A 13,883-nucleotide genomic window follows, 5' to 3' on the forward strand; every position below is an offset into this window, starting at 1 on the left:
TCCCTAGGACACCCCTGGGTTACGGCACAGAGGGTGCTGTGTAACCCACATCACAAAAATACATGAGGCCCTATGGAGTAAAAGACCCCATAGCCCATTCAACACAAGGTTTAACCAAGAAAACACACTTCAACATGCCCAAGAGTGAGGGTAAAAGAGTCTCACTCTTGGCAGGAGAAAAAAAAGAAACCCTAGAAATCCAGCAAAGCTGCTGGGGGACTCACTAGGTAGGGAAATTCAGCCTAAACAGAGAATTCTCCCCAACAGTGCCTTTGGCGCCAGGCTCATTATCAGGAATAAAGCAATACCAGTTTTGGACCCTAATCCAACATGGAGGCCTATTACACAGCTCAGTTCTTTAGAACCAAGCCATGTGGTCTAGTGTTTTGGGTGTGGCTGGGCCTGGAACTACTTGGCCTGGAACTACTTTACCTGTGCTATTTAAACTACACCCAAACAGCAGAACACGCTTTGCGTTATTCTGCACTCCTGCAGCGTAACACTCACTGTGTCCAGCTCCTGCTCATCTGCTTCTCCGGCGGCCCGATCCTGAAGCCTTAGATCCGGATTCCATTAATAACCTGGAAGAACAAGAACACCATTAGCAAGCAAGCACACTTACCTGTGACGTAACCGGTCTTGAATCCATCCTGCGCTTTGCTTACCTCGCCCATCTCCGGAGTTTGCCGCAACCTGCAAAGGTAAAGAAACAAGGACAGCATTAATAACAATTCTTACCTGGGCAAGCAGCGAGTCCTGGCAGCACCCTGCACTTCTCTTACCATGCCCATCTCCGGGTTTCGCCAAAACCTGCAAGGGAGAAGGAACAACAAGGTCAGCATTAACAAAGCACTTACCTGGGCAAGCAGCGCTTCAATCGCTCATCACTCCGGAACATCACTGCAACCTGTACAAAGACAAGAAGAGAACACAGGTTAGCAATTAACACCAATAAACAGCGCAGCGCTCCGCGCATCAATAACTCACTGTGGTCTTCGCCATCGGCGCGGCAACACCGAGATCGCAACCATTCCTGTGAAAACAAAAATGAGACACTGCTAGGGAACAGCGTAGTGGAGAAAGACGCCGAGAAGACAGAGAAAACGGAGGGAAAGAAAGAGACAGAATGAAGACGGAAAAGACATTATAACTCACCTGGAAGACAGCAAGCAGAGTCGGAGTCACAGCCGGTCTGGACCAGACATAAGGGCACATGGACCAGTGAAGCAACTAGGTCCACGGAATGCCTACACCAACCACGCACCCCTGCACAGAGACGCAGCATGGAGAGTTCAATACACAAAAACCTAAGGTGAGCAATAACCCCAAGGGAGGGGATTTGGACCAGAGGGAGGTGGGAGTCCACCGATCACAGAACCAGTATCTTAACCCTCCATTCTCCTGTTATAGGCGGTACCCATCATCTGGCACATAACCAAGCAGAGAGGGTTCTGGGATAGCGCTTAGACCTCCATCCAGTATCGTGTGGCACCCCAGTGGATACCAGGTGAGCGTAACACACACACTCCATTCACCCAGATCCCACCCCACGGGTGTACCCACAACATACAGTCATGGGGAAGGCTCCAGCCAGTCTGGCCTGGACTTCCCCACAACACCATATATGGAACTTCCACCCAACAGCCAGTCAGGGGAAGGGACAGAGTCAGGGCTTCCCAGGACTTACTTTGGGAAAACAAGGTAACAGGCAATAGAAAGCAAGAGGCCACAGGGGCCATCTTGTCTCCTAGCAGGAATCAACTGTTTCCAATGGCAGGGCCTGGGTATCCCAAAATGGAAGATACTCAGGGTACCTGTCAAATTCTGCATGGAGCTGCCACCAGCCCATACCCTGCTCGGTGGGCCACACACAGGTGCCCACAACATACACTAAGGGTACAGGGTTGTACCCCCACCCAAGGGTGCCATAAGGGTATCCCAAGGGTCTGTTCACCATGACCAAAAAGAGGAAGAGCTGCACTGCCCGGAGTCCCACGTGGACTCCTGTGCAGAAAACAACACAGAACATACAAAGGAGTACAGGACAAGGACATGGAGGCCCTGTCTCTCCAATGCATTTCCAGCATCACATCTTTGCCTCTGTGTCTTTATTAGAATTATGACTTTCTGGAACAAATGTGTTGAAAATCAGAATTTTCAACACTAACGTTAATGAAAGTCATAATTCTATTAAAGACGTAGAGGCAGAGGATTATGTTTTCTCAAGCAGCAATTTAACTAAACAAAAATATGAATACAACAAAACAATAAACTACAAGTCCCAACACAGTTTAAGTCTTTGGTAGTCCATATATTATTGGTGTTCCACAAAACACGTGACTACATTTGTTATGTTAAAGGCATTTGTGAGAGCGCACGTTCGCCCAGAGGCATCTTGGCGCTAAAGAGGTGAGAGACATGCTGTCAGGAGGTAGATTAGATAAGCAGTTTTTAAATTCCGGTGGAAGACAAGGGGCCTCATTACACAGTAGGCAGTAAGGGATTACCGGCACCGGTAAGGGCACCGGTGACAGTAATCCCTTACCGCCCTACTACGAGGTCCCTTAGCACCAGGCGTTAAGGAAGGGACCCGTTGAGGGACTTCAGAGCTAATAATGGGCCCGCTAATAGCGGGCCCATTATTAGCTCCGTCCCCATTCCCATTGAGCCCTATGGGGGCTCAAATGGGAATGGGGAATGGTTCCCGGAATGGGGACTAACCAGTCCCGCCAAGGTCGGAATGACCTGGTAAGTCCCCATTCCGGGAACACGGACCCGGAATGCGGTAAGGGGATAGCCATGGCGCTAATTGGGTCATGGCTACCGCCTACCGTGTAATGAGGCCCAAGGTGATCAGTGGTATCACGCAAGGAGAGAGGTAGAGTATTCCAGGCTTGAGCAGCGGCCACGAAAAAGGCACAACCTCCCTTGCAGGCCCTCTTGAAGCGAGGTACGGCCACCCGACGGGCAGTTTGGGAGCGTAAGGTGCGAGCAGGAAGATAAGGGGTGAACTTAACTTGCAGATATTTCCGCTCCCACACCATAGACGGCCCGATGGACAATACACATTTACCAATCCCATGCACATAGTAGGAGCTCTGAATTGTAGCAGTGAGACTCTACAAGCCCACGGTAAGGTTCATCATTTTAGCATGCACATTTTTCCATGGGTTTGAACTGCAATAGGGGCCCATGGGGTGAAACTCATTTCTGGACTCAAGTGTCTTAGTCTCAGGCAGAATTAAAAAGATGCCAATGCACAGATCACATGCTTGAAATTGCACGTTGCTTCAGGATGATATTTTAGTGGACTGAGCTGCACTAAACATAATACAAACATAAATTAACGTACTAATCTAACCCAACCCCAGTTAACATGTAACTGAATCCCTTAATAACATTTAGTGCAAAATAGTCCATGATGAAATAGGCTGAATGCAGACTGGAAAATACATGATGCTTTAAATGAGAAATTAATCGTGCAGGCTGAATTTGCGCTGGGTGATAAAAACTATATGAAGATCCGTTCCACTGAAAACAGTGCATTGTATTAGAGCAGGAAGCTCAAGGAGAGATGTATCTTTTGCTCTCCAGCAATTAAATCACATGCCATTTCAGTGGAATGATCTGCTCGAGGGGAGGTGTTTCCCTTGAGTGACTGGGGGTTTTAATAAAAAAGGACGAGTTCAGTGCTGGCAGGCTGTCTGATGCTGAATCGGTCCTTATCTGAGTGACCCTGTGTGAGGCAGGAAGACAGACAGATTGTGGAAGATCTCCATGCCAAACTGTTTCAGAAATACTGCCAACCTATCTAGGTAAATATGAGGTTAAGTGAGGGTCTGCTGTTCTGAATGAGGTCAGGTAGTCGAGATTAAGTAGGTCACTTCATATTAGGTGCTGTGTATTTTTAACGTGCATGTAATCCTGCATTTATGTTTTGGAAAGTCTTGCTGTTTTTTTTTAAAGGGTATTTCTCTTGCCTAGTTCCACGTTGCCAAGGACAGTTGGCAAGACTTGGCACTGATAAAAGACTGAAAGCTATTGAAAGTTATTTGCACTGTGAAATACAATGTGAGTATAACTGTTATTCTGTGTAACTTGCATATTTTTATTTTACAATAACAAAAACGATTTCAAAGTAACTTTTAGTCTCATTACATTTATTATGCATTTAGTACCTTTTATTTGACATGCATAAAAAGACAGAAGTGTGGTAAGAGCTATCTCAAAATAAAGTAGCTGCCGTGAGCTGTTTAGCTAGAGAGATTGAATGAATGTGCAGTATTGTAACTTCATGCTTTACAATTGTTGAAACTCAGCCAAAAGGGCGTACTGTGGAATTGGACATAAGGTACAACAAGGGGGCATGAACCATTCATCCAGAGTGTATCAAGTGCAGTATGTTGTTTGTTGTTAGTGACCCTGGTAAAAAAACTATTATTAGTCAATACTATGAAATTAGTCTCACCACTATAAAAAATACCCCAAAGAGTTACCACAGTATATTACCAAGAATGATAAAATACCAGCAAATACCACCATAATAAAAAATACCACAAATTAATAGATTTAACCCCAAAATATATCCAACATATTTGTGTGTTGGCCATTGGGGAAACTTTAAAACAGTTACTGGGTGTGGCCTTGCATTCTAAAGCATAACCATATTGTGCACTCATTAATGGAATTAGTGCTGTGAGGCAGTGCAGTACTGTGTGATTATTTGACTCACACAATAGTGTCACCATGTCCCAAATCCAGGCTCAGTTTCCTGAATTGGCAAGTTATCTTGAGGCAAAGTTTTATGCCCATGCAGTTTGGTCAACAGAAAAAGCGACAATACGGAACGACAGAATTACCACAGAGGTAGAACGGGAGGCATTTGAAATTTGTTTCAATGAAGGAAGCATTGTGCAGGTGTGCCTCCTTAGGCTATTCCAAGCACCAGAACGCAAGGAGGAGAAAAACTGCATCATCAGATTTTGCACACAATTTTGGTTCCTGCTTCATGGGTACATAAGGATGCAAGGGTCATGAGGGTCTTTTCGAACACCGCACATTCCATACCATCGCCAATCACTTGCGGAGTACCACAAGGGTCCTGCACTGCTCCAACTCTATACAATATTTTCACTCGGCCATTTTTCATCATTCTTGATTCATTAGGCATATCCCGCACAAACTATGCCGATGATACCCAAATCTTGACCCATAAGGCAACCACACGGCCACTCCACCTCCCTCAACAATATCTACTTGACCATACAAGCATGGATGGCAGCCAACCACCTCTGTCTTAACAGTGATACGACAGAAATTCCAATTGTAGGCTCTCCAAAGGCCCTGATGTCCCTGGACAAACAGTACTCTGCTTTCAAGATAGATAACTGCACAATTCCCATCTCACCAACAGTGAAGACCTTAGGAGTCTACCTTGACACCTCTCTTAACATGTCAAGGCAAGTAAGCACCATTACCTCTTCAGCCGCCTACACCACCTAGGCCCTGAACACATCCAGATCCTTCCTCTCCAAAGAAAACTGTCTTACTATTGCCCGCTCAATCATTGGCTCCAGGCTTGACTACTGTAATGTCCTATTCACAGGTACATCAGCAAGTAATATACAAAGACTACAAGTGGTACAAAACAATGCCCTGAGAGCGGCTCTCTACATCCCTAAAAGAGATCACATTTCTCAAGCTAGAAGAGAAGCATACTGGCTCCCCATACAGGAGCACATCAAATTTAAAACCCTCTGAATCACCCACAAATGCTTATCCAACCCAGCTCCCCCTTACCTCACCTACAGAATCTCCACGGCGCCTACCACCAGACCTACGAGGTACCCTTACACTGATCACCTAGTCGTGCCTAAAGTCAAGAGTGTAAAGCAGGAGGTTCAAGCTTCCCATACATTGCTGCAAAACTGTGGAAGAACCTCCATCCTTCCCTTAGAGCTGAGAAATCCTACTGGCTATTCCGCAAAGCACTCAAAACACAGCTCTTTGCATAATAAAGACCTGTATCTGTCAATTGTACGCTGACAATAACATGCATGATCATACTGTTGCTCAATGCTGTTGTTCTTGTTTCATCCTACACTCTCATTACTGCTGTATCTCATGATAACTGCATAACAAGCTACACTTACCGGACATGTACCTGTAACAGCGCCGCAATGCCTCTGGGTTGCCTGTGCGCTTTATAAATGAAATAATAAAATAAATGAATAAAGAGAATGACAGTGAAGTTATTAGCAAGTTACAATGCAGTTTGGACAATGAATGTGATCAAGTGCAGTGGTTAAAATTAGAATTAAAACAGAGGGAGCTAGACACAGAATTGCAAGCTAAATGTAGTAATATGGCTACTCAATTGGTTCAGAGACAGAAACTATTTAATGGAAGTCAGGAAGAATTGACCCACGTAAAAGCAGTTTTAGATGAAATAAGACAAGACAAAGATGTTGCTATTTTGGAAAGACAAACCCTTAGAGAAGATAACAGGGAGAATGACAGAGAATTCCATGCTATGGAACAGGAGATATTCAAATTAAGGGAAGAAAAGGACAAAAATGACAAAGTGCTTAATCAGTGTCAGTCACAAATCAATGAATTGCAAGCAATAATCAATAAGGTCAGGGATGAGAGTTATGATCTCTGTCATGAGGCAAAACAGCTTTCTGGACAGGGAAAGAACTAAGAGCAGCAAATATTTAGTCTCAAGTCTCAGGAAAGGAGACAAGGCATGACATTCAAAGGAACTGAACTCAGTCACAGCTCTGGTCAAGGAAACAATGTACCAACAGCTATTCGAGTGGCCAGACCTGGTTACCCAATGGTGGGGAATGAATCACCGGCAAATATTCACAATCATTCCTGCCCACAAGAGAAAAGAAATGAGCTCCAGAATGACACACACCAGACTGCACCATGTAGTCCTATCAAAATTATGAAATCTATCAAGGCTTTGATTAAACCATTTAAAAAGGTTGACGATTGTTGCACGGAAGCCCATTTAGAAACTGTTCACGATATTGAACCCGCAGCGCTCTTTTACTATAAGTAACATGTCGTATTATGGATGGGACAGAGAATAACTTCTCAGACTAAATGACAAGACCAACTCAGGAAGTTGGCAAATCACACTGTTTTAATATCAGTTGTCTAAAACAGGGAGTACAACGGACATCAACAGACGTCGCACAGCAATTTTCAACATCACTTGTAAAAATCACAATTTTATACTAAAAGTTTGTGATATGTGAATTCATACAACGTGGCAAACTGAGAAAACCTAAGTGAGATTGTGATAGGCTCTAAGGGGATGTCTAAGTATACTTCCTATAGGGGATAGGATTGTGATTGGGTCCCTATAGTAAGGTGGGCACTCTTGCCTTCCCTTGGTGCAACTCATAGTGCAAGTCATGTTCAACAATAATGAGAAAAAAAAATTTCATTGGCTCTCAAACTATAAGGCTCTTCATTATACGGCCTTCTATAATTGGTTGGCACGCTTGTACCCTTCTGGAATATTTGATGCTCTATCAGCACGTAAGCTGGTACTCCAGGTGTTGGTTGGTTGGCCTGACCATGTCCCCCACCCAATTAAGCCCATATCTCTCATCACTCATGCCATCTGCCAGTCATTGTCTTTGAACTCATTCTTGTAGTAGCTTCTCGTCTCTGAGAATAAAAGGGAGTACAGGCACTCTCTATGTTCGCTCTGGTGCACCACGCTCTTTGTATATTTCCATCCTCAGCTCACATGATCAGAGACCGTGAATTTGTTCATATTCTAGCATTTAATAGTCTTTAATGAAAAACTTGGCAGTCATTGTGTTCTCCTTTTTGCAATTTAAGAAGGGATGCCTCGACTTCTCACGTATACTGATCTTCGCAGCTGATAACCAGTTCGTGGCTGCTTCCAGTCCTTGACATCAAGCCGGGCAACCTCTTTGAGCTTGCTTCGAGTTTTGAAACTGTTCTTTGCTGCAACACACAGCCTCCAATTTATTGTCTTTCATAGAGACTCGCTTACTAAATTATGTCATAGAATATCCATAATTCTATACATGTTAATGGCACCGCCTACAGTCTTTAAACTATGTATAGTCAGCCTCAAGTATTCTTAGTCTGCTTGCATTACAGCGTCTGTCCAATTAAAAAATGACTTGTGTATTCTGCAATGCTCCTCACACATGCAATCTTTATTCCGCACATCAAAGCTTACTTGTTTCTTCATCTTGACATCAGATTCTTCATTATCTATGAATTTCCTTCTCTGGTCCTCCCTTTCAGTGCATCACACTCATTTTCTGTGACGTCACCAGTCTCTTTTTCTCACTGTTCTTATATTCCTTCGGGAACTGCTTCTATCAGGTCATCATCTCTTCGAGGGTACATCATATAAGGTCTTCTTAATAGATACCTTGTTTCAAAGACCTTTCTAGGAATTGTCATAGTTACTGGTATCAAACTTGGCACTACCTCTGGTTTCAAGCACACAGATATCAGGGGGGCGGAACCTCCTGTAGAGGCATTTGGCTCCTCCTTTACACTGCCCCCTCTGGTTGATTCATCAACCACACCTTCACTTGTCTCTACATCTAGGCATCCTCTCTTGAAGAAATGTTTCCTTCGGGTCTAGATCTTTACTACTCCTTTCAGGGATCCTGTTGCTTTCACATGTTCACCGATACTCCAGGTCATGTCCCTGCATTGGCTATTCGGATTACAATAGACCCATCGTCTCACATCCTTCTTGCAGTTTCTCGGATGTAAGAACTGTGTTCCGTCTGGCGCTACAACACTGGCCTTTATGTAGTCTCTGATTTCTTCATCTATCAGCTCCTTGGGTTTGAATCCTGTTTCAACATTTATCATGATCTTCATTCCTACTGCTTTATTTGTTGCCTTCTTGCATTGTGCGATTATTATCTTTATCATACAGAATCCGAACATGATCATCACTAAGATTACTTCAAGCAACTTGAAGATACTCGCCATCCAATGTGGAGTCCATTAGAAGATGGACGCGAACCAGATGTCATCTGCAATGTCTTCCACTTCATCTTCCATCTTATTGTGCCGGTTTGTCAGCAGCGTTATAGCCTCTTTTATGGTCCCATTCTAGTCATCATGAGAAGGTATGAACGTGGAACACGATGGCCCAATTTTGGCACAAACCCCTCCTTCCATTGCAGTGATCATTTCAAGGTCATACCTGTTCTGGAGAGTCATCAGTCTTATGGATCTCAATTCTTCTCTGATAGCATTGAATCCCTTTATGGTAGTTGTGATCATCTGTAGAAGCTCCCAGCAAGTGATTTGTAACCACTTCGCATTCACCATCGTCTGGATCCATGGCATGAAGATAACTGTAAAGACTGAACCACTTTCATTTAACAGTCTATGTTCATATGGGATAGTATTAAAGGCTTCTATCGATTTGGCTGAGAAGTAGTTCTCTCCTTGTTCAATTGAGAAACTCGAGTGATCTTCTCTTCCTTAGATGGGCATCTACCTTTGGAAATTCACCAATGTTCAGGTCACTTTGAGGAATCACTAATGCTGGAACATGAATAATCAATAAGGAACAGGTTCCTTCCCAGTCCTTAGGCAGCTTCAAGTAAGCTCTGGTTCCACAGGCCCAGTATCGATCCATTAAGACAGCCGTCCCTGCTCCCATTTTGGAAACATCAACTGTAGTTTTTCAACCTATATTAGTTCCCACATGCTTCTTCCCTTCTCTTCGTAAGCACAATGTTGCATTTGTCAATGGAATCACAATCAGTGGACCTGATTCATCTTCTATCCATGTCAGCAGCTTGGCGTGTTCGGCCCATGATTTTAAACATTCATAATTCACCTTTTGTACTTCTCGCACATAGTCTGATTTCAACAAATGAGCTACACAGGACATCAGCCCTTCTTCCCATTCTTTCTTGGTCTTCACTCATCCATAGACTAGCATCTCAGATCGTTCCCAGCATCCAGGAGCCCAAGGCATCTCTACTTTCTCAGGACAGTCCATCTTTCTCATCTCCTTTATGACCATTTCATCTTTTCCTGCCCTCGAATACGTGAGAATCTTGCTTTTCCATGCATGCTCCTTTTCCATTTGTGTAGTCTTTATATAATCATCTTGAAATGGAAACAACCATTTCGATCTCCATCGCAAAGTGTCCCAATTTCCTTGGAATTGTCCCCGGGTCATACAAGCAGCAAGGTGGAATTTCTCTGCCAATGAAAGTTAAGGCAGCACTCATGGCATAAGGTATGAGAGCACAAACGTAACAACCCTCCTTGGATGTTCTCTCTCCTACCTGGTTTATGTGCTGATACCACATGTTATGACCCAAATGTGTTGTACTGTCCAGATATTTATTTATCCCCTCATTATCTTCCTATGCACTCCTTTTGCCTCTTGTAAACAATATAGTTGCTGCCCATGGAAACCATTCTAAAGCAGCTCTGCTCTGGGGTATAACACAAAAGGTCTTGCCTCTTTATTAATTGGTATATCAGCAATAGATCTTGGAGTCGTGAGAATCAACAGACCTGCCTTTTTTGGATCCATAAAATAATAAATCAGAAGAAACAGGGTGGCACAAAGCATGATTGTAAACACATATATAAAATAACCAACATATGAAACCTCACCACTTTTGCCATTCTGGAACCTCTTGGCCTTGCCCATTATCGAGAAATCGTATCATGCTCAGCGTTCCTTATTATTCCTGTTTATTATATTTTAAGGAAGCAAACACCTTTTTAATCAGGCACTCCAGGTATATCAGATAGCGGCATAATCTGCTCAATTATCGCCACAAGCAGTCTCCTCATCGCAGGGCCATTTTTAGGATCATGTAAAAAAGTAGGTATGTTGACACTACGCCCAACAAGAGTAGGATTAGCTCAATGTATGTATACAAAAACAGCAAGTAAAATTCGATGGGCATTAACATTTGACAGAACCATAAGGTCACCCAAATAACTACGTTGTGTAAAAAGAATCTGCGTATTGCTCACGCTTCCAACTATGGATTAGGTGTTGTCGTTTAATCATCCTTCATAATCTGTCAACACTCGCCTAAAGTTCATTTTCAAATACTCTGTGGCCCAAGAACCTAGTTTTCACTCTTGCTATAATATCTATAAAGAGTGCCCGGGAGAGTCACAGTCCAAGTGCAAATCTGTACCCTTTTTAATAATTCAGTTTAGCGTCCTTCTTCCTTTCCAGCGATCAAGTCTGCACAGGATGAAATTCTTCTTATTGTCTTGCTTCTGAATCGATCATCTCCACTGCAAACTTTCACATCGCCAAGGTGGAGGTAAGCTCTCCTACTCTGAACCTTTATTGTAGAAGGAGTAATATTCTCCAAAATGAAAGGACCTACAAATCTGGGTTCACACCAAATCGTGGTGAAATTTTTAATCAAGCTTAATCGCCAATAAATAGCTTTGGTGCTGTTAAAGGTTCTTTAACTCTGGCTGCTGAATGGTCTTCCTCTGTGTGCGGAGACCAACACCCATTGCGCTTCAGATGACTTGAAATTACAGAAATACTAGCAGTCAGACATGTTAAGTACTCATTTAATTAATTTCCTAACAGTTCTGCAGTTCTCTGGGCATCACTTCTGCTGCTCAATGTAGGAGTCAAAGGCATTCTCATTTGTCTCCCTGTTACTAGTTTGTGGGGTGTGAGGTGATGGTCCAAACAAGGCTGATTCCTTAGGGTATATAGTGCTAAGGGCAGGCAATATAGCAACCCCTTCTTCAGTGTTAGTTTCAACTTGGCAATTCTCTATTTTAAGAGGCCGTTGAGTCTCTCACATATTCCGTTTTCTTGAAGGTGATAAGCAGACGAAAATGTATACTTTATATTCAAAATAAGCGCTATTTGTTTAAATACTTCATTAACAAAATGTGGCCCATTATCGGATCTCAGCACTTCACACACTCTCCATCTTGGAAAGACTTCACATACACAAACTTTGCTGTGCAAGTGGCATCAGGGTGTGTACAAGGACCTGATTCAATCAATTTGCAAAAGGGACACACCACCACTATTAGATACCGGTATCCACAACATGCTTGCAGCATGTCAACATAATCGATATGTAAATGCTAAAATTTACCATTTGGTCGAGGGATTACTCCTCTGATTGTTCGCAGTGTATGCCCAGCGGTAAACTGTTGACATACGATGCAATTTACTACAAAAAATGTAATGTGTTCTAACAGGTTCGGTACAAATCAGTCTTCTGCAATAGCTGCAGCGAGATTCTCCCTAGTTATATGCAAGGGGTAGTGCAGCTGTTCAAGCGCTACCTTCAATAATGCCACTGGCATCACCGGCTTTGCGGTGTTGACTTGTCGCCACAATGCTTCTATGAGGGATAAAGAAAACCCACTTCATTTCCATAATACTTGCTCTTCTTGTGGTGCACTGCCTTGAATGTCCATTAACTGAGCCCTTGATAAGTGGTAAAATCCTTCCTTTACCACCATTATCTTAACCACCTTTACCTTAACAATTGGAGTATTAAAACTTGAAATATTTGGTGAATATGCAACCCTTTTTGCTTCTGCATCTGTGGATTTGTTCCCACAGGAGATAAAATCTGTTTGCTTACTATGTGCTGCGCATTTAACTATTGCTATGGCTACTGGGAGTTGTAGTGCCTTGATAAGCCTGTCCAATAATGATGCGTGTTGCACTGGAGGGCCATCTGCTCGGAGGTAGCTCCTCCTTTTCCATCATGCTAGCCCTGCGTGTACAGTTGACGTCACATAGGCAGAGTCACTGTATGTCGTCACTTCCTATACTTCGTGTTTTTCAAGCGCCACAGTGAACGCTATCACTTCTGCTGCTTGTGCTGAAAAGTGAGATGGTATTCTTGCACTCGATACTACCTCAAATTCACCATTTGCTGTATGCCCTACTATGGCGGCACCTGAATATGGTTTCCCATCTGTCTGGTCAATTTTTGAAGAACCATCAATAAAGAGAATTTCCCCTTCTGACAATGGGGGTCATTCTGAGTTGGGCAGTACGGGATACCGGGCACCGGTAAGGAGACCAGTGCCGGTAATCCCTTACCGCCAAATTCCGAGGTCCCCTAGCAGGAACTGTAAAGGAGGTGTGGTCTGACCACACGTCCTTTACGGGTCCCGCTAAGGGACCAGGGTGCTAATAACGGGCCTGCTATTCGCAGGCCCGTTATTAGCGCCTTCCACATTCCCATTGAGCCTTATGGGGGCTCAAATGGGAATGGGGAATGGTTGGTTGAATGGGGACTTATCGGGTCCTCCAGGGTCGGAATGACCCGGTAAGTCCCCATTCAACCAGACCGGACCCGGTATTGGAGGCAGCCATGGTGCTATTAGCACCATGGCTACCACCCAACTCGGAATGACCACCAATGTGTTTTCTCTAACCCGCGGGATATCATCGTAATACTCCTCATAGTTAGTGCAATCATGCACATACTTTTTGTTTATTATATTTAGTCAAACATACAAACAGTAGGGCCTTGAATTGGCCGCATACAACAACTCTTGAACTCCCCGCCCCCACCCTGCACCACCCTCCCTCCCTCCCTCCCTCCCAACTCGCAAGACCATTTCGCTCTGCACCGCAAGGTCCTTTCCACTTTATTCCGCAGTGATCATTCCACCACTGGTACTCTCGCTTGATGAGTCCACCATCTTTGGGCTGAACAGCGTTTCTGTGAGCTCCACCCATTGGAGTAGGTCGGCCGAGGTGTCCAGCCTTTGCTGGCTTCGGGCGTTCTCCCAGGCCCCCGTTTCAGCCTGTGTCCATCTCCGGAGGTCTTCCCACCATGTTACTAAACACGGGGCCTGGGGGCGTTTCC

The sequence above is a fragment of the Ambystoma mexicanum genome, chromosome 1p (genome assembly GCF_040938575.1).
Source record: "Ambystoma mexicanum isolate Mex_15411 chromosome 1p, UKY_AmexF1_1, whole genome shotgun sequence".
NCBI lineage: Eukaryota > Metazoa > Chordata > Amphibia > Caudata > Ambystomatidae > Ambystoma > Ambystoma mexicanum.